Source organism: Chiloscyllium plagiosum, unplaced genomic scaffold, assembly GCF_037043375.1.
Source record: "Chiloscyllium plagiosum isolate Xiang-an unplaced genomic scaffold, Cpla_swu_hap1 HiC_scaffold_30, whole genome shotgun sequence".
In the NCBI taxonomy this organism is placed as follows: Eukaryota; Metazoa; Chordata; class Chondrichthyes; order Orectolobiformes; family Hemiscylliidae; genus Chiloscyllium; species Chiloscyllium plagiosum.
Window position 1 is genome coordinate 24,339,350 of NW_028270168.1, and position 27,216 is coordinate 24,366,565.

Sequence of the window (27,216 nt, forward strand, 5' to 3'; positions counted from 1 at the left end):
TAATCACCATTTCTTCACTGTCGCTGTGTCAAAGTCCTGGAAGCTCCCTCCCTGGTATTTTGGGTCTACCTACAGTAAATAGACTGCAGCGTTCCTGGAAGGCAGGTCACCAACATCTTTGCAAAGGATGAGTTAGGGAATAAATGCTGGCCCTAGCCAGCAACACCCACCTCACATGAATTAATTTTTAAAAATGGAGATGGTGGTGTTGTAGCAGTTGACGCTGAAGTTACAGCTTTAACTACTGGTAATGAATCTTCCCAGTGACTGGCTGAGGGTGGAGGCAAAGTACTCCAGTTGTTCCAGGACTAAATCTGCTTGAAATCCTGTTGAAAGTTTAGGAGCTTATTGTTGGATTCATAACTAATTTGTTCATTGACCTAAACCGTTATGTAACTGCCTGTTTTTTTAAACTTCCTTTGCTTTAGCAGTTGAAAATGGTTTACTGTCCAATTGGTTTTATTGGCTTGAGATCTGTTTTCATGAGCCAGAGAATGTTGAGCTTATAGTGGGACTGTGCCAGCTGAATATGATACCTATTATTCCATGAAATATTAAGAAATATTATAGCAGTGTTCTCGCTCTTCTGCCCTCTTGCTCCCCCTCTCCCTCTCATTTAGTTCACCTTGCTGTCAGACATTCTGTGCTAGTTAGGTGTCAGGGGGAGAATACTTTGTTTGCATGCTAACGCTGTGTTTTTGAATAAAAGGTTCATGAAAAGTGACGGTGCAGCCATATGCTATTCTGTTTGTTGTGAAATTGTGGAGAAACATCCGTTGGCTAAATTTGAAAATTTGTCATCTGTCTCATTATGTTATTGTGAAGGAAGTTACACTTAGGTACTTAATGTCATCTCTTCTTTCCTAAGGAAACTTAGATTAGTCAAAAGATTTGGAAAGGGTGTCTATAATCTGATAGTTAATCTGAGAATGTAAATCAAAATACCTAAACTCTATAAATTGCCGGTCTTCTTAATGCTTTCCTGGAGGCCAGTAGAGACTATTTTTGTATTTCTCATGTACAACCAATTGGTAGCTCAATGCCATGGGATGTCAGTGGATAGACAATACAGTTTGTGGTATGTCTCCAATCTTTTGGTTCATATGCACCAACCAACCAACCCCATCTTCCCGTGGCCATCCATTTCAACTCTTGACCCCCCCTGATGATGACATGTCCATTCTGGGCCTCCTCCACTGCGTAAACAAGACCACCCGCAAACTGGAGGAGGAACACCTCATCTTCCGCCTCGAGAGCCTACAACCACACGGCCTCAACATTGAATTCACAAGTTTCCAAATTTCCCCTTCCCCAGCCCGCCCGAACTTAGATCCTACCCTCTAACTCTGCAATGCCTTCTTGACTGGACCTACCTGTCCATCTTCCTTCCTACCTATTCGCTCCATACTTCCCACCGACCAATCACAATCGCCTCCTACCTTCATTCGTCTATTGCCATCCCAACCACCCTTCGGTAAATGATGGATTATGCTGAAATGTCTACACTCTTGCTGCTGAGATGCTGCATGATCTGCTGTACCTTTTCCAGCACTACACAGACTCTCCAGCATTTGCAGTCCTACTGTCTCCAATTTGTTTAACTTGTTCTTTGGGAATGTGTGTGACACTGGAAAGGTGAATGGCAAGTTCACTTCCCTAAAACACGTTAGTGAGTCAGTGATAATCTGAACAAGTTTCACGGTCTTTCTTTTTTGAACCTACTAGTTCCAAAATACTATGTTTAAACAGACCCCTGGATGTTAAATGGATTGACAGCAAGAAAGAGTTGCAGTCACAACATCTCAAAACACTTGGCAGCTGTTGGCAGCCAATTTGTGCAGAACCCACTCCCACAAGTGGCAGATGATAATGATAATATTTGGTTTTGTTTTAGTGATACTGATCACAGAATAAATATTATCCAAGGTGTGGGATAATACCCTTGTTCTTTTAAATAGTGCCATGGGACCTTTTTATGTTGAACTGAGAGAGCAGATGGGGCCTTGTCTTAACACCTCATCTAAAAGGCAACATCTGCATCAATGCAGCATTTTCCACTACATTGGTGCATCAGCCTTAATTTTATATGCTCTGATCCTGGAGTGGTCATATGTACCACAAGTTTCTGACCCCCAGCTAGAGCGTTGACTAAAACACAAGGCTGTTCACCATTCTGCTTGGACTACGAAAGGACTGGACGTTGGGTCGCTTGGTCTGTTTTCACCTTTTGCTTTCATAATTCCTATTGAAATTTTAATTTAATTTTATCAATGGGCCGATATAATTGAAATGAAGACATGGCAGTACTAAAAGAACAAAAGGAGTCCAGCTCAATGTGGCATGGAGAGGAGAGTTGTATAAAATGATTTCTGGTATCCAGCTGTGTTGGGAGAATAGCTATCCCGAGCAGATCATGAAGTTTTTTTTCAGATGGTTTCAATGAACTAGAAAATTCCAGTTTGGTTGCACATTCAGTAAATAAGAGTCGCTTTATCGGGAACCAATTGCCCTAACTTTCTCATATATTGTGAAAGTCAGTAAGTTGTATTTTAAAGTGAGCAGTGAGGTGGTTGTGCAACAAGAAATTTCTCCTGAGGGACTAATTTTCTGGTGTGAACCCGCACGCTTCCCCAGAGTGACAAATAGTCTGAATGCATGGGACAGGCCATTACTTGGGATAGTTTTTTTTTCTTATGTTGCAACCGAATCCAACCAATGCCTTTTTGAAGGGTGAATAAAACTGGGAATCCGATCTGATTTATTTGTGGCGGTCAACAAAAACACTTTGCTGTTTAACTAACTAGAATCCAATTCAGGTTGAACTAATCAAGATAGGATTTGGCCAGCAAGCGATGATTTTTTAATTGAAACTCCAATAATTATCTGGAAGAGAGAATTTCTAGATTTAATTGTCGGTGGGATACTTGTTTAAGTCATTTAAGTGCAATTATATTGCTGTGGTTGTTGAATTGCTAGTTCAGAAATTGGCATTTTTCCATCAGATTTTCATGAGCATTTATGTTTTCTTGACTCTGCCATTGTTTTTATGATTACGTATTTTTATTTTATGCAGGCAAATTCATTTGTATTCCTTAATGTGGAACATTGACCACTTGTGAATGGTGGTTCTATGACATTGGTAATAAAATCATAGAGTCATAGAGATGTCCAGCACGGAAACAGACCCTTCGGTCCAACTCGTCTATGCCGACCAGATCTTCTAACCCAATTTAGTCCCACCTGTCAGCACCTGGCCCATATCACTCCAAACTATCATGTACCTGTCCAGATGCCTTTTAAATATTGCAATTGTGCTAATCTCCACCACTTCCTCTGGCAGCTCATTCCATACACTCACCACCCTTTGCGTCAAAAAGTTGCCCCTTAGGACTCTTTTATATCTTTCCCCTCTCACCCTAATTCCCTCTAGTTCTGGACTCTGCCACCTCCGGGAAAAGACCTTGTTTGTTTAACCTATCCATGCCCCTCATGATTTTATAAACCTCCATAAGGTCACCCCTCAGCCTCCGACGCTCCAGGGAAAACAGCCCGAGCCTACTCAACCTCTTCCTATAGCTCAAATCCTCCAACCCTGGCAATATCCTTATAAATCTTTTCTGAACCCTTTCAAGTTTTACAACCCCTTTCTGATAGGAAGGAGACCAGAATTGCACGCAAAATTCCAACAGTGGCCTAACCAATGTCCTGTACAGCTGCAACATGACCTCCCAACTCCTGTACTCAATACACTGACCAATAAAGGAAAGCATACCAAATACCGCCTTCACTATCCTATCTACCTGCAACTCCACTTTCAAGGAGCTATAAACCTGCACTCCGAGGTCTCTTTGTTCAGCAACATTCCCTAGGACCTTACCATTAAGTGTATAAGTCCTGCTAAGATTTGCTACGTGATGATGGTTTGCCACGTTCATTGTTTAATGTATCTGTCACGATTAGAGTGTATGGCTCTATCCCTGTAACACTGTGCTTTTCCACAGCTGGAGGAGTATTGCCTTCTATGTGGTAATGGAGGTCATTAATAGCCAAGAACTTCCCTGCAGCTCTGGGTCACTCCTGACAACTTAATGTGGTCTTGGGTGGGTAGAAATAGAGATTTCCCTTTTTGATTATCCACTGAATTTTGTTTTCAAGACCCTTTCATTTGTTTTCTCTCTTCCACTCCTATGTACTCACCCTTTTAATGAAAGGAATTGCCCACAGTTCAAAACTATCCCGGGCAAAGAGTCCACGTATTTCCATCCTATTTACTACCTTAAACATGGATCCCTGGTGTACTGTGCCCACCTACAAAATCGCAAAGATTTCTCCAAAAATCCCTCCTGAACCTGTGACCTGGGAGATGTGCGTGCGGTGAGAAAAAAGGAGAGAGAGTAGTGGTAAATTATTTAATGTCATTTATATGATTATATCTGCATACAATGGATGAACTTCCTTAAAGGCAAGGAGTGCATGCAACAGTGTTACCCAAAGAAAGCTGGAAAACAAACTTCCTTTGATGTGCTTGTGAATTTATGTTGGTGTTGGTATTTGGGTTCCAGGTTTAGCTCCCTATGTTTGGGCAGCATGTTGTCTTCGATGCTTTATCCATTGTCACGGCAAAAAAGCTGGGGCTACCTTAACTACAGAACTGTTTGCTTTATTAATGTCTCGCTGGTCTATTCCTCTTGCTCCATGATGAAAAGTGAAAAGAAATCTGACTTTCAAGGCCCCTCTTCACAGCCTCATCCCTTTTTGTAAATTGTTTAGCCACAGTGGCTTCTCTGCTCAAGTCGAATTTCAAATTTGAGTTAGGCTTCAAGAATCTCCTCAACCTACAAATATGTTTAAAGGAAAAGACTACTGTCTTCAGATGGGTACCTTTTCTTAAAATTAATATATATACCGAACAGGTGAGGAAAGGATGGATAAATTATCTGGCAGCACATGGATGACCCACTTTTTAAATCTTATTTCTGCTTAGTTGGGGTTGGATTGTAAATCCCATAACCAGCAAATGAATAATGTCTTCTATTAATAGAAGTGTGACGTTACAGTTGTTAGTTTTGTACTGGGGAGGATTGCATTCTGTTTCTGTCTCTCTCTCTCTCTCTCTCTCTCTCTCTCTCTCTCTCTCTCTCTCGACATTAACAAAAAGTGATGTCTGATTAAGTGCCACATAGATAGCAGGTGCACATGTCCTTTTTACTGTTTTTACTGCTGTGTTTAGGTTTTGGTAGCTGCAATGGTTTGTGTAGTATTCACCTCATTGTACATTTTAAATTGCATTTTGTTTGCAATTCTAGTATGGGATTTAGATATCACTGACAAGACCAACATTTGTTCATCTCTAATTGCCATTGAAAAAGTAGTGATGAGCCATTGCCTTGAACCGCTCTAATTCATCTGACACCAGTTAACCCACAGTGCGATGAGGAGTAGAGTTCCAGGATTTTGACCTAATGATAGCCAAAGAACAGTAATTACAGTTCCAAGTCAAGATGGCTCAAAGAGAAACTTTGTTGCCATATATCGAGTGCCCTTGTGACCTCAACCACCTAGAAATGCATGGAAGGTGCTATCATGAATTTGATAGCATTTGATAAGGTTCCCCATGGTAGGCTCATTCAGAAGGTCAGGAGGAATGGGATACAGGGGAACTTAGCTGTCTGGATACAGAACTGGCTGTCCAACAGAAGCAGCGAGTGGTAGTAGAAGGAAAATATTCTGCCTGGACGTCAGTGGTGAGTGGTGTTCCACAGGGCTCTGTCCTTGGGCCTCTACTGTTTGTAATTTTTATTAATGACTTGGATGAGGGGATTGAAGGATGGGTTAGCAAGTTTGCAGACAACACAAAGGTTGGAGGTGTTGTTGACAGTATAGAGGGCTGTTGTAGGCTGCAGCGGGACATTGACAGGATGCAGAGATGGGCTGAGAGGTGGCAGATGGAGTTCAACCTGGATAAATGTGAGGTGATGCATTTTGGAAGGTCGAATTTGAAAGCTCAATTACAGGATTAAGGATAGGATTCTTGGCAGTGTGGAGTTACAGAGGGATCTTGGTGTGCAGGTACATAGATCCCTTAAAATGGCCACCCAAGTGGACAGGGTTGTTAAGAAAGCATGTGGTGTTTTGGCTTTCATTAACAGGGGGATTGAGTTTAAGAGTCGTGAGATCTTGTTGCAGCTCTATAAAACTTTGGTTAGACCGCACTTGGAATACTGCGTCCAGTTCTGTCACCCTATTATAGGAAAGATGTGGATGCTTTGGAGAGGGTTCAGAGGAGGTTTACCAGGATGCTGCCTGGACTGGAGGGCTTATCTTATGAAGAGAGGTTGACTGAGCTCAGACTTTTTTCATTGGAGAAAAGGAGGAGGAGAGGGGACCTAATTGAAGTAAAGAAGATAATGAGAGACATAGATAGAGTCGATGGCCAGAGACTATTTCCCAGGGCAGAAATGACTAACATGAGGGGTCATAGTTTTAAGCTGGTTGGAGGAAAGTTTAGAGGGGATGTCAGAGGTGGGTTCTTTACACAGAGTTGTGAGAGCATCGAATGCGTTGCCAGCAGCGGTTGTGGAAGAAAGGTTATTGGGGACATTTAAGAGACTACTGGACATGCATATGGTCACAGAAGTTTGAGGGTGCATAGATGAGGATCAATGGTCGGCACAACATCGTGGGCTGAAGGGCCTGTTCTGTGCTGTACTGTTCTCTGTTCTATGAATGTTCAGAAGGGAAGGGTGGAGAAGAGCAATAGTTATTGGGGACTCAATAGTTCGGGGCACAGATAGGCGGTTTTGTGGGAGCGAGAGAGACTTGTGTTTGGTATGTTGCCTCCCAGGTGCAAGGGTACGTGACGTCTCTGATCGTGTTTTCCGGGTCCTTAAGGGGGAGGGGGAGCAGCCCGAAGTCGTGGTCCACATTGGCACCAACGACATAGGTAGGAAGAGGGGTGAGGATGTTAGACAGACTTTCAGGGAGCTAGGTTGGAAGCTCAGAGTTAGAACGAACAGAGTTGTTGTCTCTGGTTTGTTACCCGTGCCACGTGATAGAGAGTCGAGGAATAGGGAGAGAGAACAGTTAAATGCGTGGCTACAGGGATGGTGCAGGAGGGAAGGATTCCGGTATCTGGATAACTGGGGTTCTTTCTGGGGAAGGTGAGACCTCTATAAACAGGATGGTCTACAGCTGAACCTGAGGGGCACCAGTATCCTTGGGGGGAGGTTTGCTAGTGCTCTTGGGGGGGGGAAGAGGAGTTTAAACTAACTCTGCAGGGGCTTGGGAACCTAGACTGTAGCTTTAGGGTGCAGGACCTGGAGTATAGGGAGGTTAGGAACATGGCATCAATCTCAAAGGAGGGTGCCTGTAAACAGGAAAGTGGCTTGAAGTGTGTATACTTCAATGAAAGAAGTATACGAAATAAGGTAGGTGAACTTGCAGCGTGGGTTGGTACCTGGGATTTCGATGTTGTGGCTATTACGGAGACATGGTTAGAACAGGGACAGGATTGGCTGTTGCAGGTTCCAGGGTTTAAATGTTTTAGTAGGGTCAGAGGTGGGGGTAAAAGAGGGGGAGGTGTGGCATTGCTTGTCAAAGATAGTATTACAGTGGTGGAAAGGACGATGGATGAAGACTCGCCATCTGAGATAGTTTGGGCTGAGGTTAGGAATAGGAAAGGTGAGGTCACCCTGTTAAGAGTTTTCTAAAGGCCTCCTAATAGTCCTAGAAACGTAGAAGAAAGGATTGCGAGGATGATTCAGGAGAAGAGTGAAAGTAATAGAGTGGTTGTTATTGGGGACTTTAACTTTCCAAATATTGACTGGGAAAGCTATAGCTCGAATTCGTTAGATGGGTCGGTGTTTGTCCAATGTGTGCAGGAGGGTTTCTTGACACAATATGTAGACAGGCCAACAAGAGGTGAGGCCATACTGGATTTGGTTCTGGGTAACGAACCAGGCCAGGTGTTTGAATTGGAGGTAGATGAGCATTTTGGGGATAGTGACCACAATTCGGTGACTTTTACTCTAGTGATGGAGAGGGATAAGTGTGCACTACAGGGCAAGAGTTATAGCTGGGGGCAGGGAAATTATGATGCGGTGAGGCATGACTTAGGATGCGTGGCTTGGAAAAGTCGGCCTCAAGGGAAGGGTGCAATTGATATGTGGAGCTTGTTCAAGGAGCAACTATTGAGTGTCCTTGATAAGTATGTACCCGTCAGGCAGGGAGGAAAGGATCGTGTGAGGGAGCCGTGGTTTAATAAGGAATTGGAATCCTTGTTAAAGGGAAGAGGGTGGCCTATATAAAGATGAGGCGTGAAGGTTCAATTGGGGCGATTGAGAGTTATAAGGTAGCCAGGAAGGATCTGAAGAGAGAGCTAAGAGCAGCAAGGAGGGGACATGAAAAGTCCTTCGTTGGTAGGATTAGGGAAAACCCAAAGGCTTTCTATAGGTATGTCAGGAATAAAAGAATGACTAGGGTAGGAATAGGTCCAGTCAAGGATAGTAGTGGGAAGTTGGGTGTGGAGGCTGAAGAGATTGGGGAGACACTGAATGAATACTTTTCGTCAGTATTCACTCAGGAACAGGACATTGTTGCCGATGTGAATACTGAGTCACAATTAATTAGAATGGATGGCTTTGAGGTATGTAGGGAAGAGGTGTTGGAAATTCTGGAAAGGGTGAAAATAGATAGGTCCCCTGGGCCTGATGGCATTTATCCTAGGATTCTCTGGGAAGCAAGGGAGGAGATTGCAGAGCCATTGGCCTTGATTTTTATGCCCTCGTTGTCGACAGGAATAGTGCCAGAAGACTGGAGGCTAGCAAATGTGGTTCTCTTGTTCAAGAAGGGGAGTAGGGATAACCCTAGTAACTATAGGCCGGTGAGTCTCACTTCTGTTGTGGGCAAAGTCTTAGAGAAAATTGTAAGGGATAGGATTTATGAACATCTGGATAGGAATAATGTGATCAAGGAAAGTCAGCATGGTTTTGTGAAGGGCAGGTCGTGCCTCACAAACCTTATTGAATTCTTTGAGAAGGTGACTAAGGAGGTGGACGAGGGTAAAGCGGTAGATGTGGTGTATATGGATTTTAGTAAGGCGTTTGATAAGGTTCCCCATGGTAGGCTACTGCAAAAAATACGGAGGTATGGCATTGAGGGTGAGTTGGAGGTTTGGATTAGGAGTTGGCTGGCTGGAAGAACTCAGAGGGTAGTAGTTGATGGTAAAGGTTCATCTTGGAGTGCCGTCACGAGCGGTGTTCTGCAAGGATCTGTTTTGGGACCATTGCTGTTTGTCATTTTTATAAAATGACAAGGTTGGGTGAGCAAGTTTGCGGATGATACGAACGTCGGTGGAGTTGTTGACAGTGAGGAAGGATGTGTCAGGTTACAGCGGGATATAGATAAGCTGCAGAACTGGGCAGAAAGATGGCAAATGGAGTTCAATGTAGGTAAGTGTGAGGTGATTCACTTTGGTAGGAGTAACAAAAAGATGGGGTATTGGGCTAATGGTCGGATACTTGGTAGTGTGGATGAGCAGTGGGATCTTGGTGTCCGTGTACACAGATCTCTGAAAGTTGCCACCCAGGTAAATAGTGCGGTGAAGAAGGCATATGGCGTACTGGCTTTTATTGGTAGAGGAATTGAGTTCCGGAGTCCTGAGGTCATGTGGCAGTTGTATAAGACTCTGGTGCGGCCGCATCTGGAGTATTGTGTGCAGTTTTGGTCGCCATACTATAGGAAGGATGTGGAGGCACTGGAACGGGTGCAGAGGAGGTTTACCAGGATGTTGCCTGGTATGGAAGGAAGATCGTATGAGGAAAGGCTGAGGCACTTGGGGTTGTTTTCATTGGAGAAAAGAAGGTTTAGGGGTGACTTGATAGAGGTGTACAAGATGATTAGGGGTTTAGATAGGGTTGACCATGAGAACCTTTTTCCACGTATGGAGTCCGCTATTACGAGGGGGCATAGCTTTAAATTAAGGGGTGGTAGGTATAGGACAGATGTTAGGGTAGATTCTTGACTCAGCGAGTCGTGAGTTCATGGAATGCCCTGCCAGTAGCAGTGATGGACTCTCCCTCTTTATGGGCATTTAAACGGGCATTGGATAGGCATATGGAGGATAGTGGGCTAGTGTAGGTTAGGTGGGCTTGGATCGGCACAACATCGAGGGCCAAAGAGCCTGTACTGCGCTGTATATTTCTATGTCTATGTCTATGCAGTGCACCTTGTATGTGGTATAACCTGCTGCCACTAAACCGGTGGTGGAGAGAGTGAATCTTTCTAATAAAACAGAACTATATGCCAAAAATGTGAAACAAAAACAGAACTTGCTGGAGAAATCCAAAGATGTGCAGTTTAGGTGAATTGGCTGTGCTAAATTGCCTATAGTAATCAGGGATGTGTAGATTAGATGCATTAGTTAGGGGTAAATAATAGGGTGGAGGAATGGGTCTGGTTGGGTTACTCTTCAGAGGGTCGGTATGGACTTGGGTCAAAGGGGCAGTTTCCTCACTGTAGGGAATCTATTCTGGATTCTATTCTATTCTATTCTCAGCAGATCTGGCAGCATCTGTGGAGAGAAAGCAGTTTTGGTGAATGGTCAGAAGACCCAAAACTCTGTTAGTTTTCTCTCCACAGATGCTACCAGACCTGCTTAGTTTCTCCAGCAATTTCTGTTTTTGATTGAATCTTTAAGTTGAGAGATGAGATATCGAACAAGTGTGCAATGTTGACATGGCTGGTGATGACCATCTTCAGTGTTGGAGCTGCACCCATTATAGCAACTGGACAGTGTTCCATCTCATTCCTGACTTGGATTTATATGCTGGACAAGTTAGGTGGAGACTTGCACAAGACAGAATTCCTAGCCTCTGACTAGTTCTTGTAGTCACAGTTTTGACATGGCTAGTCCAGTTCAGGCTGTAGTCTGTGGTACCCTATAAAGTGCTGATGGTGATGTTTAAGCAATGATAATGCCCAGGGGAAGTGGTTAGATCCTGTATTGTTGAAGATGGTCATTGCCTGGCATCTGTTTGGCACAAACCTTATTTGCCACTTATAGGTCCAGAACTGAATGTTATCCAGATTTTCACATGGACACTGGCTTCAATAACTGAGGAATCTCTATCTCTGAGCCAGGAGGCATGGGTTCAAGTCCTCCCTACAACAGTGGGGTTTAGTAACCTCTGTGAACAGATTGATTGGAAAATATCTGAGGACTTGCATTGTACCACATTCAATGCCAATCATCAGGCTTTACCATAGTAAATATGACCAATTTTCTCCCCTTAAAATGAACCAGATGGGTTATTTAAATTTGTAGCAGTTCCATAGCTCTAATACTGAGATTAGCCCTCAGTTCTACGTTTTATTAATTATTCGCTCCTAGTATATTAGAGTAGGGCCCTGAATTATAAGCCCAGTGAAAATAATAGTACACCATCCTCACAAGTTTGTTTTCTGACTTCCATTCTATTTTTATACTGAGGTGTGTGACATTGGACATGTCTACACTGAAGCAATTTATTTTGACTTGTGCTGTTATGTACAATGCACAGCCATCATGTGGACAGTAAAACAGCTCAGGCCATGATGAATTACTGCCGATGCTCAACTTTGTTTTGAAAATATAACTTGACTTGTTTAGATTTTCAAATTTTTGTACCTGACAATCTTGGATAGGTCAGTTCCTCATTGGCCGTGAGGCAATTGATCAGAATGACAGAACGCTCATGGAGGCTATTTTTCACGTGAAAGAGACAACTAGACAAACAGCAGGGAGTTCACGGCTGTCAGCACATTTTGTCTTTGTGTCATTAACCATAACTCTACATTTGATAGTCTCCTGACCATCTGTTATCAGTTCCTGGCCCTTCTCCTTGCATCACTTAAAACTTGTTTGAATGCATTGCACATCCATTTCTGAAATTGAGATTCACTCCATTGCTCAAATCCAGATTTTCTTCAATTTCTTTTTACTTTTGTGAAGCTGTTCTAGTAGGCTGCAGAATTTCAAAGCCAGTTTAGTATCACTTACATCCTTATCACTTTTTTTGTATCTTTTTTGTCCTTGTTTCACACCAGTACTTGTGCTTCCAAGGATTTCATTTTGTTATGAAGGCCTTCGGGACAATGAGACGTCATTGAAGGAGCTTGCTGAATGCATCTTTGTCCATCAGTTACATAGCATTAATGATAAAGGATTGGGAACTAATTATTTGTGAATATGCACCCAGGATGCCAAATTTACTGTTAAACTACAGTGGGGTTCTGGACAATAACGTATCAATCCACCAGTCACATGGAGAGCAGAAAGAAGTACAATCAATGAAGCTCCTGAATTTTGAGTCTAAAAGCATGATCATTTTGAATTTACAGGAATTGGAAGTTAACAACTTGTTTTGACCACCTTGTCCTGCAATACATATCTTGCCCATAATCTATAGCTTCCTGATTTTATTTTGTATCTTTTAAAAAAAAAACGTACTTTTTAAAAAATTCTACTTTCTGCTTGGCAAAAATCCCCTTGGCACGGTGCACTGTTCTCTGCTAAAATGTCACATCTAATCAACATAGATGCATAAATCCTAGTCGAGTGACAACAGAAATGGGCAGATACCATACCAGAGAGAACCGAAAGGACTGCGAATGCCATAAATCAGAAACAAAAACTGAAGTTGCTGGAAAAGCTCAGCATGTCTGGCAGCATCTGTGGGGAGAAAGCAGAGTTAATGTTTCGGGTTGAGTGATCCATCCTCAGAACTGAAACGTTAGCAATACCAGAGAAACCTTTGTTAAAGAATCTCGGACGAAGAACTGAACCTTTTGATCTAGTTCATGCCATCATCAAGGTCATCAGGAGTTGATTTATATTTCCTGTTGTCACCGTTTTCTGGGACTGTATTGGCAGTCCATTCCTCAGCAAATTCTCTATGGCTTTTTGCTGAAACTTCCAAAGAAACCATCCTGTACCCATGATTTGGAGATGCTGGTTTTGGACTGAGGTTTACAAAGTTTAAAAATCTCACAACACCAGTTTATAGTCCAACAGGTTTAATTGGAAGCACACTAGCTTTGAGTGTCTCTACCTCATCACGTGAAGGAGCGACGCTCCAAAAGCTAGTGTGCTTCCAATTCGACCTGGAACACAGGACTAGAACCTGGTGTTGTATAATCCCGTACCCAGTGTGCTAGTCTTTCCTACATGTGTAACGTGGACACCTCTCACATTAATAATGTTCCTACCACTTTCTGAGAATAGACTGCATTCCAGTTTGCAGTGTATACATTTCACCATGAAATAAGTTTGAATAACGTCACTGGCACAGGCCCAGGAAAGTTAGCACTTCCATTAACGGGCTGTCGTGTTATAAAATGTGGGGTTAAAGCTTAATTACACCTTGAGCAACACAAATTCCCAACACTCTACATGTGTAGCCTTAAGAAATGAGGTCAGAGATACAAAAGCAGTTTGACTGAGAATAATTATAAATATTTGCTACAATTTAGTCAGATGTTATGACATACCTTTGTCACAGGTAGGACTTGAACCTGAATCTTCTAGCCAAGAGGTAAGGACACTACCACTATATCACAAGAGTTCCCAAAGGAGATATTTTTAAGTTTATGCATGCCTAAACTGAATTTAAACAGCAAAAGTGCAAGGATTTATTTTCTTTGGAGGTTTTGGTTGAAGAGCATCAATTGTGAAAATTCTTCCTTTTTTATTTTTAGCAATGCCTTTGGAGACATGCCCAGATTGCCTTTGCCTTTGATTATCTGTTTTGTTAGTTTAGCTGCATTTCTTTTGGAACGCTGTCTTTTTTAAAAATGACATAAATAACATTCCGGAAGGATTAATTTGCTTTTGACAGGAAGTTACAGATTTTAATAAGATTTTAAAAGATCTATTGGGAATTCAACTTCTGTTTAAACCTTGCTCATCTGCAGATTTTTATAGCCTGTGCCTAATGAAAGCTAAGACAGGATCAAATCCTGCTGATGGCACTGAGAGCTGAGTGGCTGTCAGTTTATTGGAGAGGCTGCGACCTCAATCTGCCTCCGATCCAATTGATGCATACTCCATGGCAACACCTCAACCAACCAGAGGCTACTTTGCAACCAATCAAGCTCCTCCCTTCTAATGCAATATAAAAATGGTTCTTTTTTTTCCCCACATTTGCTACTCTTGCAAATTATCCTGATGAAGCTTTTTGTCAAACATTCAGCAAAATGTTTTTTCCTGTAATGTGCAAATTAGAGTTTAAAAGAAAACAGTACATGGGCAAACATTACTTGAATTTTGAAATGTAACTGAGAAACACTTTGAAATACTCCACAGGTTTGGCAACAGAGAGAAACAGTTAATGTTCTGTCTTGATGAGTTGATGAAAGAACATTAATCTGAAACATTTTAATTTTGCTTCTATCTAAATAAGTGGCTGAAATTTGACAGGAGGATCCAAAATGTTGGATATGATTTCTGAGGAAGGATTTCGCTCTGAAGTAAAAGCAAAATACTGGGATCTGGAGATCTGAAATACAAACTAAGTGCTTGAGAAACGGTAGAGGTTTGGCAGTCTCTCTGGAGAAAAAAAAAAACGAGTTAACATTTTGAGTCCAATGTGGCTTTTTTTTTCAGAATTGAAGGGGCTGGAAAAATGATGGCATTTATGTGATGGAAAAGTGAGGTGTAAGAGCAAATGGAGCAGATAAGGGTGCATTAAAAAAAGGCAACGTCAATGCAAATGGTAGTAGAGTACGGGAATAAATGAAGACTAAGTGTTAATGGTCGGTGTTGATAATCGATAACAGGTAGCAATGGGGTTGGGGAGGGATGCAAAACGAATGGCAGAATCATGGTCAGAATTTAATGTTGAGTCCTGAAGGCTGTAAAATGCCGAAGTGGAAATTTAGGGGCTGATCCTCCAGCTTGCATTGGGCCTCACTGGAACACAGGAGTAGGCTTAGGACAGAAATGTTAGCAGAAGTTCAAAATGGTTAAAATAACAGCAACTGGAAGGTTTGGTGTCATTTCTGAAGAAAGGGCAGAGGTGTTGCACAAAGCAGTCCTGCAATCTACATTTGTTCTCACCAATATACAGTAGAGCATACTCCTGGCAGTGAATACAGTAAATCAGAATGAAAGAAGTGCAGGTATAACACTGCATTACCTGGAAAGTGCTTTGAAGGGTCCTTGGGCTTTTTTATCCATAGCTGCTGGAAAAACCTGCTGAGTTTCTTGAGCACTTTGTACCTCTCAACTATTGACTCATCTTCGAGGGAATAAAAAGATACCTCCTGAGCATTTTTGTGGTATTCTATTATGAGCTAATTGACTTGGGACATGGTAAGTGAGATAACATTACATTTTCTATAATGATCAAAAATCTGTTTTTTCGCTAGATGCAGTGATGATAAATATATATCTTGCTCCCAGACTGAGTGTGCTGGCATTTAAAATATTGTCATTTTACTTGGTCTTGCTAATCAGTGGGAACGAATGTCTGTGTACAGATGACCTTGATTAGGGTCTTGTGGTACAATGATTAGTGTCATGAAGTTTGGGTCAAATTGCACCTGCCCTGGAGGCACTTCATAATGTGTCTAATTGGATTGATTTATAAATATTACTTTTCTGAAATAACTATCTTTCTAGATTACTGTCACTGGATTTTGTAGCAGCAACTAGAATTTTGAGGTCTTTTAACCCTGAAACTTAGTCTGCCCATTTAGATTCCAATGGCCTGTTCCCTTAATTTTTCTCCCTGATGCATGCCTTCTCATGGATGCCTGTACTACAGGGTTGTTGACTCAGGTTAGTCATGTTCCTGGAGGTTTTCTCACATTACCGCTTGCTTCTTACTTTTCCGCCTCCTCTCTGCTGCTGTTCACTGTTGACAGGCTCATCCTCGAGATGCACTGTCTTCCCACTTCATTTGAAAAAGTGTATCGGCTCTTCACCCCAAATGTTTGATTCGTAACTGTCAATTATGTACTCCCTCTTTTCCCATGTCCTGTATTTTTACAACAAATTTGTCAAAAAAAGGTTTGCAATAGCTGGTGTAAGATTAATTTGTTTTCAATTTTTATGACTGTAGGTTAATGCTTGAAGGATGCGAGCTATGCTATCCTTGACTGAGGAGAATCGACGTTTCGGGCATAAGCCCTTTGCTTTTCTAGCAACACTTTTTTTTCAGCTCTGATCTCCACCATCTGCAGTCTTCACTTTCTCCTATTCTTGCCTCAGTCAAGTCCTGAGAAATATGTAAATTGAGCCTTGCCTCAGCACTGCTGGGCTACCTCTGAATTGTTCTTGACAAACCCTCTGTATCAAAAGTAGAGCCCCACCCTTTCGGGTTGAGGGTCATTGTTCTTCAAGTAGCCTGATTCCTTTGTACTTGCTACCTATAGTTGCAGAGTTTCCCCACCCAATGCACTGCTTCTTTGCTAGCTGAGTTCTTTATTAATTATCTGTTTTGCCATAAAGTGAAAAATCACACAATACCAGGTTATAGTCCAACAGGTTTAATTGGAAGCACACTAGCTTTCGGAGCAGTGGACTATAAATTGGTGTTGTGATTTTTAACTTTGTACACCCCAGTCCAACACCGGCATCTTCAAATCATGGCTATAGAGTGAAGTAGCCACCTTCTTTAAAATATGTGTTAACCATAAACTTTGCCTGTTTCCCTTGGAATATTTAAAAGTGTCACTGATACAGGTGCATCCCTCTTTTTTTGTGGAGATTGGCGAAAGAATATGATCCAACGTGGCATTAGGGTTAACAACTCTCCACGATTGCCCTGGAGTCTCTAGGTATTGAAAATGGACAAAGTGCCACTGATGTACTAGGAATAATAAAGCTAATAGCCAAATGTGAACTAATGAGCTATTGAAAACATGTTTGTTTACTAAGTGGCATGGAAAGGTGTGTTGTGAAGATTGATGAATATAGGGCGACCAGGAATATGAGACTGGGGTCAGAAAAGGTCAAGTGATGAAGCTACCAGAGTTGACAACCAAAGGAGACATGCAGGCAAATGTATGCATGTTCAGTTATAGTGTACCTTTTATACCATCATCTGTGTGCTCTGAAACAGAGTGCCATATCTAGGCATATCTGAAACAACCTTCAAATGAAGCACAGAATTCCCAGAGGAAACTAGCACTGATCTCTGTGCAGTTCTGCAGCTAGAATGAAAACCGCTTTCAATGTAGGAACAATTGTGTCAAAGATTGTGAAAGTCATTGATGTGCTGAACTATTGGTATTTTGATCCTTCTAAGCAATGAAAGGAGATATCTGTCAAATGTATGAAAACAATTCTAATTTATGCTTTGAGGGGGAGTATTTTAAGATATTAAAATTGTATTAGGAAAATCTATCTTAAACATGTTTTGTGCAACTATTAGTTCTTAAACTGAACTTGCTTTCTACCCTCCTTCTATAGTGGTTTTGACGTGAATTTGTAATTCCCTGATAGCCAAAACTTAAAACTAAATACATTATTTGACTTGTACTCTTGTGGTCATCTAACTGTACAGTATGTTGCCTTCCAGTGACCTGATTGATCTCTGATCTCTGGGGAACCATGCAGTCATCGAATCCCGACAGGATCATGGAATCCCTCCAGTGCAGAAACAAGCCATTTGGCTCAACAAGTCCACACCGACCCTCTGAAGAGTATCCCACCCAGACCCATTCCCCTACTCTATTGCTCTACATTTCCCCTAACTAAAGCACCTAGCCTACACATTCCTGAACACCAGTGGGCAATTTAACACGGCCAGTTTACCTAACCTGTACATCTTTGGACTGTGGGAGGAAACTGGAGTACCTGGCAGAAGCCCACGCCAACACCGTTGGAATCAAACCCAGGTCCCTGGTGCTGTGAGGCAACAGTGCTAACCACTGAGCCACCATGATCTGTGACACTATGGTTACTCACTGATTTTGCTTTCTTTGGGTAATGGCAATTGCTGTCAATTTTTGTTTTCTCTTCTCAGCCCTACTGCTGTTTCTGACATCTGTTAGAACTCCAGGTGTCCTCCTTTAGCTGCTGGCCTCGCCCCCTTTCTCATCTCCTCCCCAATAAAGAAACTTTTTGTTCATAAATTAAAAATGTTAAATTCACTGCTCGAATCACCCGGCACGAACTTTTTAAAAGAGGAATGCAGCCTGCCTGCACTCTGATCCGAGCTTGCCAGCTAATTCCTTCCAGCTGTGACCTTCTGCTCAATCCTCCCCTCCTACTAGCAGCTCCCAAGTGTTGACCTTTTGCTCTCACCACACTGACCTTGAATACTTTGGCTTTACTCCCTCCCACTACTGCTCTGGGACTTGGAGTGGCAAGTTACTAAGGAGCAAGTTAGCCTCAGAGGGGAGTAGAGATGACTAAATCTCCAGTACTGAGCAATAATGTTTACTTTTCATAACTGACCTTGAGACCAATGTAGCGTTTTGTGTTTCAGATGAATAGGTGCACCTCAGACAGCTGTGTATCTGACCATAGGGCCAGCAATTGAGAGAATCTGCTCATTGTCCTTCTGGATAAACCTGTTGTCTGTGTTTGGCCTGTCTTGGAACCAAGCCCATGTATACATCTATACCTCCAGCAGTTAGATAATTGAAAGACAGATTTTAATTATACAGCATTTTTCACAGCCCCCCGGGTGTACCAATGCATTCAATCAAATGAGGCACTTTGCAAAAGTAGTCAGTATTGAAATGTAGGAAATGAGTTTCTGAATAAAAACTGAACCGAGCGCAATTTGTGGTAATATTGATAGTTGATCCAATATGTGACAACTGAACTAAACCAGCTACATATTTGCCTTTTTTTTTAAGAACAACCCCATTAATACCATCCTTGCTGTTTTCTTTGCTGTGTACATCTCTGCTCTGCGTGTCTGTGTTTTTGACATTAGCACCACAGCCCATTTTTGCTTTTGTGCTAAACATCACTAATGGCACCATTTGCTTCATTTCCACAATGTTCCTTGATCCAGAGTCTGTGCTTTAGCAGATCCGGAAGGTCTTGCACCATGGTTCGATTCCAGTCTCTCAACCAGTTGCACTCCTCATTCAAATATCCTACTCCAGAACTTTACATTCACCATTGCTGTCAACTATCCTATGGCCATCAAATGCCCCAAACTCCCCACTGTCAGGGGATGTTCCTAATTGTTGCTTGCATGGCAAGACCATATCGGGTGACCTCAATCAAACAGGTATTCATGTGTACGAGGAAATATGAAAAGCACAGCTATATCGTTTAAAAAGTATATCTGAGGAAATAGTTAAAGTACATTTGAGATTTTGAAGAGACAGAATTGAGAGGAAGCCAGGAGGAGAAGTACAGAAAATGTAAAAAAGAGTGAAGACAAACAGGAATGTGGAGATGACAAAGGCTCAGAAATGAGAGGTTAACATCAGCGAGTGAAAATAATTAACTTAGTGAGTTTTGCAGGATTTTAAAGGAACTGAGAGAATGAGATTTTGAAAATGACAAACGATAGCACGGGGGGGACATTTCTCCGATGAGGGAAAGACTATTATGCAACTCTGCAATGTCAATGCAGAGTAACAAACACTGCTGCATTAAAAGGATTTACTTTTTTTGGTAGCCATTGTTATTCTTCAGGGATAGTGCCAAGGAGTTATCATAGTGACTGAAATGTATTCTTTCATAGTGATTGCTGTTTACATACAACCAGTATCTCAGTAATTGCACTGCAAACATTTTAAAATTCAGATGAACTGCATCCATGGAAATTGCATTTATGACTTCAAACAATTTTAGAATTTAATATGTAACTCTAGAAGTTGAGCCCTTGGAGAGTAACTATCATAAACTACCAGCTGCTGCAGAGAGAATGTGGGAACATGTTTGTCATCATCCTTTCATAATTGAAGATGCAAGAGCTAATATTATCAACAAGTCCATCACTGACACTAAAGCTGTGCTATTATCACTGACACACTTAGCTGTACACCTTTTTTGTGAATTTTTCATAGCTTTGTTACAAGCCGTTTTTTAAAAAAAGCATCCATAATGCCTGTATTGTCAATTAGAGGCAGTTCTTAATATGCAAACACTGTCATACAAAGTGCAAACATGGGTGAGCTGTCAGAAAGTTCATGCTGAGGATAAAACATCAGTTGACAAGGGTAGTATACTAAGGAATGGAAGAAAGAGACATCAAATAGAATGAAAACAAAATATATCAGAGTAATTACTTCTTTGATTCACTAGCAATCTTTTTATCCAATTTCTACCTTTCACAGATTGGGCCCAGTCAGTATAAGGATGGCAAGAGTCTAATCTTGGAGCATAAAAATTTGGACAGAGCCACTTTTTAAAAAAAAGTGTCGAGTAGCATATGACTCTGAGGGAAGGTAGGTTGCATTTATCTGCTGAATTATTTGGGTACTTTTCACCACCTAAGAATCTTCCAAGTTGATTTTGGAACTAAGATGAAAGGTGGAGGAGATGTAAGCTAATTGATGGTTCTTGCGTTTTTGTTTGACTGAGTGAGCAATTGTACAAAGATTATTGATAGTACTCTTCTTTCAATAACACAGACTTGTCTGTTTATAGCACCATTTTAACACAAAGTATTCCATGGCCCTTTGCAGGAACCAGGTAAAGCAAAATTTACCTTGAGATATTTGCTCAGGTAGTGAAAAGCTTAGTTGGGGGGGGGAGTTTTTCAGTGCCTTAAGATAGAAAATTAGGCAGAGAGATGGAAAGCTTAAGGCCCAGGCAGCTGAAAGCATAACCACTAGTGGTGAAGCAATTAAACTCGGGGATTTTGAAGAGGCTGGAGTTAGATGGATACAGATGTATTGGATGACTGTGGAGTTAGAGGAGATTACAGACTCGAGGGGGCAATGCAACAGAGGATTTTGAAATTGAGGATATCAAAATTAAAACTAAGTTGTTGTTAAACTTCAGTTTGATTTGTAGGTTGGTGAGTACAGGAGTGATGTGTAAATGGAGTTTTGAGAAGATTTGTAGTTCCGGTTGAGGTTCTGGATGTAAGTTTGCTCACTGAACTGGAAGGTTCATTTTCAGATGTTTTGTCATCATACTGGGTAACATCATCAGTGAGCCTCTGGTGAAGCACTGATGTTATGGCTTGCTCTCTGTGTTTAGGTTTCCTTGGGTTGGTGATGTCATTCTGTAGTAATGTCATTTCCTGTTCCTGAACCTGAAAGACCCTATACAGACAACAAGCAAAACCAACACCATTTACAAAATACCTTACAAGAACTGTAACAAACACTACATTGGACACAAAGAAAACTAGCCACCAGGATACATGAACATCAACTTGCCACAAAAAGACATGACCACCTATCACAAATATCCTTTCGTATAAATGAGGAAGGACACCACTTTGACTGGGACAACACATCCATACTAGGACAAGCCAAACAAAGACACGCATGAGAATTCCCAGAAGAATGGCATTCCAACTGGAACTCTATCAACAAACACATCAATTTGGATCCCATCTATCACTTTGAGAAAAAGAACAGGAAATGACATCACCAACCCAAGGAAAACTAAACATGTAAATAGAAAGCGGGCCATAACAGCAGTGCTTCACCAGAGGCTCACTGATGTTACCTTGTTTGGTGATGAAACATCTGAAAAATGAACCTTCCAGCTCAGTGAGCAAACTTGTATCCAGAGCCAAGTTTTGTATGATATCAATTTGATTTTGCAAAATTATAAATGTTCTGGAAGCTGATGTTTTAAGGCCAGGGTAAGATCAACCCAAGTCTTTCAGGATAGCTTCTACTGCTAATTGCCTCAATCAAATTGTCAACAGTCATTACCCTATTCTGTTTTTTAAAATGCAGTTCTTTCTATTATATATGCTAAAAATTTCAATTTAGCAAAAATTAAATTATCCTCTGGCCCTCATAGCCTCTCTAAGTGCACTTGATACAACTTTCCCAGTGTTATTAGTTATTCATCCATTTTGCAACGCATGTTTAAATTTTTGTTCTGCTGGGTAATATAGTGCTTGCATTTACTTGTATCCACAGAGTGCTTCAAACCTGAAATTCCCCTTTGTGCTTTAACTACCTCAGCCTTGCCATTTGGAGTGAGGTGGAGGACAATAAAATGAGTGCATCACTTGTTTCTGTGTTCATTCTATTCACACCAGCTTCGGTGTGTTCATGCTCCATGTGAGCTGCTTCCTGAATCATTAGAGCACAATCCTGTATTACCATCTCCCTTGTGCCTTTATGTATTTTGCCTTTAAAGCATCTTTTCCCTATTTTGGTCAACTAATCATTGTGATAGCAAGCTTGTCATTCAAGCAACTCTGGCCAAGATAATATTTCCTTTTTCCCTATTGGATTCATAAGTGAATGTATTAAGTGTGTGACTTCCAGTTTGGGTCGACTCCTTGACTGGAAATATCTATCATGTTAAATAAAAGCAAAATACTTGGCTTATTGGAGTTGTGAAGAAGTGTAATACTTGACTCAAAACATTTAACTCTATATTTTTCTCCATTAAGTTTTTCCAGTATCTGCTATTGAAAGCCTGTTCAAACCCTTTGATAATTTTAAAGGCCTCCATCAAGCCAGTCATCACTTGTTTTAGCCTATCTTTTTCTACAAGTCCCAGCCTGCTCAACCATTTTCTGATAGGTGTAACATAAAACATATAGAACAATAAAGCACAGAATAGGCCCTTCGGCCCACGATGTTGTACTGAACATTTGTCCTAGCTTAAGCACCTATCCATGTAACCTGTCTGGATCGAATGGAACAGATGTTTTTCTATGCTTTTCTGAGTATCTGACCCTAACAGAGTGGGGAGAGGCCAAGGAGATTGTAGGCTTTTTTGGTTCGTGCAGGAAATTTCTTGGAGGAAATGAAGTTAAATAGAATGAGTGGCAGTGTGACTTGTCTGTAAAAATTGCAAAGTAATTATTGAAGACCACTCTTGACTAGTTTTAATGAGTAGTTGTTGGCTTATAGGGCCATGTAATTGCGATGTTTGCAATGGTAAAGGGAACTGTTTTGCATTGTTGGATAAAATAGTTTGAATTGCTCTGAAGTGAAAATACAATGGTGCTCGTTTTTGGGCATGAGATTAGCCTGCCTGAACTAGGAAGCCTGAGTTGAACTAGAGGTCTCATCTAAATAATGTGGGCTTTAAGAGGCTGTTCTTGCTGCTTTGAAGTTTGGGTTGCCCTGGCTCACTTGGCACAGTGCTCAGAGTGAAATGAATCTAGGAGAGAGATCAGGGCAGACCTGTCTATGATTCGAAGGAATTGGGTGGATCAGGCTTAACTCATCTCATCTGCTGCAAGTCACTTTTGATGAAGGGCACAAATAGATATTACCTCTGATTTCAAATTGTAAAAGACTAATATCTATTTTAAAGGTTGCTTGGGGCTTCAGAAAACTGGTGTGACCCAGTTTTGGTCTCTGATTTGATTTTTTTTTGGTGGTGGGAAGTAGGATGTTGGTCCTCAAAATTGTCTTGTTGCATCCAATAAAACTAGCACAATGAGATCTAATTTCTACTGTAGTGGATTTCTGAGGTTGGGTTGAATGGATTTCCAACAAATCACAGTATCCTTTGTGTTGGCGTTAACTGTGAAGTTTGTTGTGTTTGTGAATACAAGCCAAGTAACATTTGAAATACTTTGGATCATACAGACTTGGGCTTTATGCTCACTTTTTGTTGTTTCCATGGTGACTGTACTGCTGTGTCCTCACGTGTTTTTGATACAGTAAATCACTGCAGCAACTCTGTCCAGTGTTTTCTCGGCCGATGGGACATCTGGCCATGCTGTGTGCCCTGGAGGGATCTCTTATTTGTTTGCAGAGATGACTAGGTCACGTGTAAATGAATATGTTTTTAGAAACGCTAGATAGTAGTGAAACTTAGACCATTTATGTTCAGGGGAAGGGGGCCAGGGAGGGAGGAGGAGTCAAATGTGCAACCAGGTGCTCAATAACTATCATGGCTGCAGTTCAAAATTTCCAATGCATATTGATACTATCAAAACACACAAACAGTTCAAAATATTCTACAATTTAGTCACAAGTTTGATATTGCTTTGATAAAGTGATTTGAAGTTTTTAACCCTTTCCCACGACAAATGGTCAGGCCCATGCAAATTGTTCTGTGATTGAAATTCAGCAAACTACCAGAGCTTAGTGTTCTAAGTCTATATGATGTAATTGTGGCATTCAGTATTATTAAGGGATTTGATGGGGTAGGTTCGTATATAAAAGATTTGGTTTCTGATCTGTGCTTAACTAATCTCAATCTGGATAATGGTTTTGGTCATACTACAATTTGATTTACTGCCTTCCTGGCACACTCAGGGGTGGGAGGGGAGGTAGGATAAATCAAATCTGATGCAACTGATTGTTCACAGACTAGCAGTAAATATGAACTGGGAGAGGATGGGCAATAATGGATCTCGTGATGAATGACCCACATGCTCCCTTCCCTATTCATGTGAAGCCCTATTCGTAACCCTAGTGTAAAGTTGGCTGAGGTTTGTACAACTTTATGAAGATGAGGAAGTGATGGAGAAACTGATCAAAACTAAACTTATATAGATTATATTGGAGACAATTTCATGCTGATGATCTGAAGACTATATCTGAATTCATTGATTTGTCTCAAAACATTACAGGGAGAAAAAATGAAATTATTGGCTAGGTGAATAGATGCATTTTTGTTTTATAAAGGAAGCCATTATTTCAAGTATTATTTAAACTAATTTTGAACGGGAGTGTCCCAAATTTGAAAGTTTGTTTGATTTGAGGTTGCCCTTGCTGTGTATGATTACATATTTGGGAATATTAAATGAAAAGGTTGACATTAATCCTACTAAAGGGGACATTTGTTGTATTTTTACATGATTTGCAAATGTACATGTTCAATCGTTTCAACGTTTCATCCTCCTCAGTGTTTTATGTAGCACATTAGAATAGGAATGGATGTGAAAGTTGCTCCACAATTCCGAAAACAGTTTTGTGAAAATGTTGAGTATGAAAATGAAAAATCTTGCCATAAACATTAAACCGGAGCCTGTGTATCAATTGTTTTTGTTCTCCTCCATTTCATCAAACTGCTCCTAATCCACTTGTATGACTGTGGCAAATCTTTTGTCTCTGATAGAATGGATGATTCTGCACTGATACCTTCCTGAATCAATCAAATTATTCAGTGATGTTTTTTCATAAATTGAAGTGATTAACCTTTTGCATCCTATACTGTGTACTTGTATTCATTAAACTGTGACATTGATTTCATAAAATTCTAATAAAAATCCCATGAGCCTTACACAAGTATGCCCCTTCATAACATGTGTGATTTCTGAACCTAATTTCTTTACCATAACCAAAGAAATCTCAGGTTGCCCCCGAAATAATAATAGCAGTTCATTGCAGATCAGTCAGATTGAATTGTCTTTACTCATTACAAAATTGTTGGATTGTTAACAGAGTCTGCATTAGCACAACTGTGATGAGAGCCACCCTTATTGGTCAGAATAGTTCACTTAATTTCATTAGAGTGCTCAACTGGATTAAGAGGCAATTTTGAGTAGGCTTAAGGAGCTTGAGCACCTATTTATGCAAACCTGGCTAATAAGAACTTGAGAGAACGAACAACTTAAGTATATAAGGCTAACGCCCTGCATGTTGGGAATGCAATCACTAAACAAACATTAATAGGCTCTCGTGGATCAAAATATAATCTATTCATGAATCCACTTATTTCGATTTCCTTTCTAGAAACTCTGAAAGCAGCACTTGGAAACTTTCCAGCAGTAACTTTAGAATACAATTGTTTACATTTTTTTTTCTCTGCTGTTTTCCCCCACTCCCCAATTTTTCCTTTCCTATCATAGGTATTTGTCATCTATCAAGACAGTGTGAGAATTGGGGGAAGATGAGAAAATTATCTCTCTTTTTTCTAATCTGCTAAATTATAGTAGGTCATCTTTAGATTTCTTGATGGTAGTCACGAGGAAGGGAACACTATACGTCACTAGCATACATCAGATATCCTTATGCTTACAGGAATTCATAGTTCAAAAATGCATCCATTTCCATCTGTCTGTTGTGTCCAGTCTACTTCATATAAGGAGATCAAAACTGCACATAATAATCACGGTATGATCTCACAAATGTCTTGTTAAACTGAACCATATCAACCTGGCTTTTAGGTTCAGTTCCTCTCCATAAAGGATAGTATTCCATAAACCACCTTAATTATGTGCTGCAACTTTCTGAACCGTATACTGCATTTGAAATTATGTGGTGATTAATTTAATTATTGCTCTGCATTAGTACTCTATCGTTTTAAGAGAGCATAAGCTGTGCAGCAATGAAATACTCTAGTATTGGTCTGGAGTTTGAAAGTAAATTGAAATTTTCTAATAAGCAGGAAGTATTTTGGAAATTTTTGTGTAAATGTGATAACCTGAATGTAAAGTGGAATTTTTTAAAAAAAATAATAACCTGCTTGGGCTTGCCATGTTATATGATTTCAAACCAAGTAAAGGTCACCGAATTGGCAACTTTGACTTTTTTTTGGTTGGTTGGCTTTGAACTAGAATCTAGTATTCAGGTTATACATAAAAGCTAAATTTAAAAAGCCAAAGAACTGTAGCTGCAGGAAAACAGAAATTGTTGGAAAAACTCGGCAACTGTGGCAACATTTGTGGATGAAGGTAGTGAAGGATCAGTGGACCAAAACATTAACTCTGCTTACTCTTCACAAATGCTACCAGAGTTGTTGAAATTTCCCAGCAATTTTTCTCTTTATGTATTGAATCTGTTTTACTATAATTGTGTTTGCCAAGAATTTTGGAATGGTGAATCACTAAATACATCTCAATTTTTAAAATATATTTTTAAAAAATCTCTCTTCCAAGTTTGTTTTATGCAAATAGCTTTATGCTGCAAGAGCTCGTGGTGGACAAGTTAGAGCAGATTCCTCTACTGGTTTCATTATTAGTGAATGTGCATATTGCAAGCACTGAACTGAACAGCCATAACACATCCATGAACTCTCACCTGATTGAATGAAATTTAAAATCGTGTGAATTATTGATTTTAATTGCTTTAGCATTGTAGAATTTGATCAGAGGTTTTTCTTTTCTGCTTAATGACATGACAGTTGGATGAATGACTGTTCTATTAAATTTCTGT

The 27,216-nt window shown here is 40.6% G+C and overlaps 1 protein-coding gene across 8 annotated transcripts in view; it reads left to right on the plus strand.

Moving 5' to 3' along the window:
- Nucleotides 1–27,216, plus strand: part of LOC122563627 (fatty acid-binding protein, brain-like) — a 173,172-nt gene that overhangs the window by 19,145 nt on the left and 126,811 nt on the right. The window contains exon 2 of one of the 8 annotated variants that reach the window (XM_043717603.2): nucleotides 20,290–20,400. The exons of the other annotated variants lie outside the window; for them this stretch is intronic. The gene's annotated coding sequence lies outside the window, so the exon portion shown is untranslated. The remainder of the gene's footprint in view (nucleotides 1–20,289; nucleotides 20,401–27,216) is intronic. 8 annotated transcript variants of the gene reach the window in all.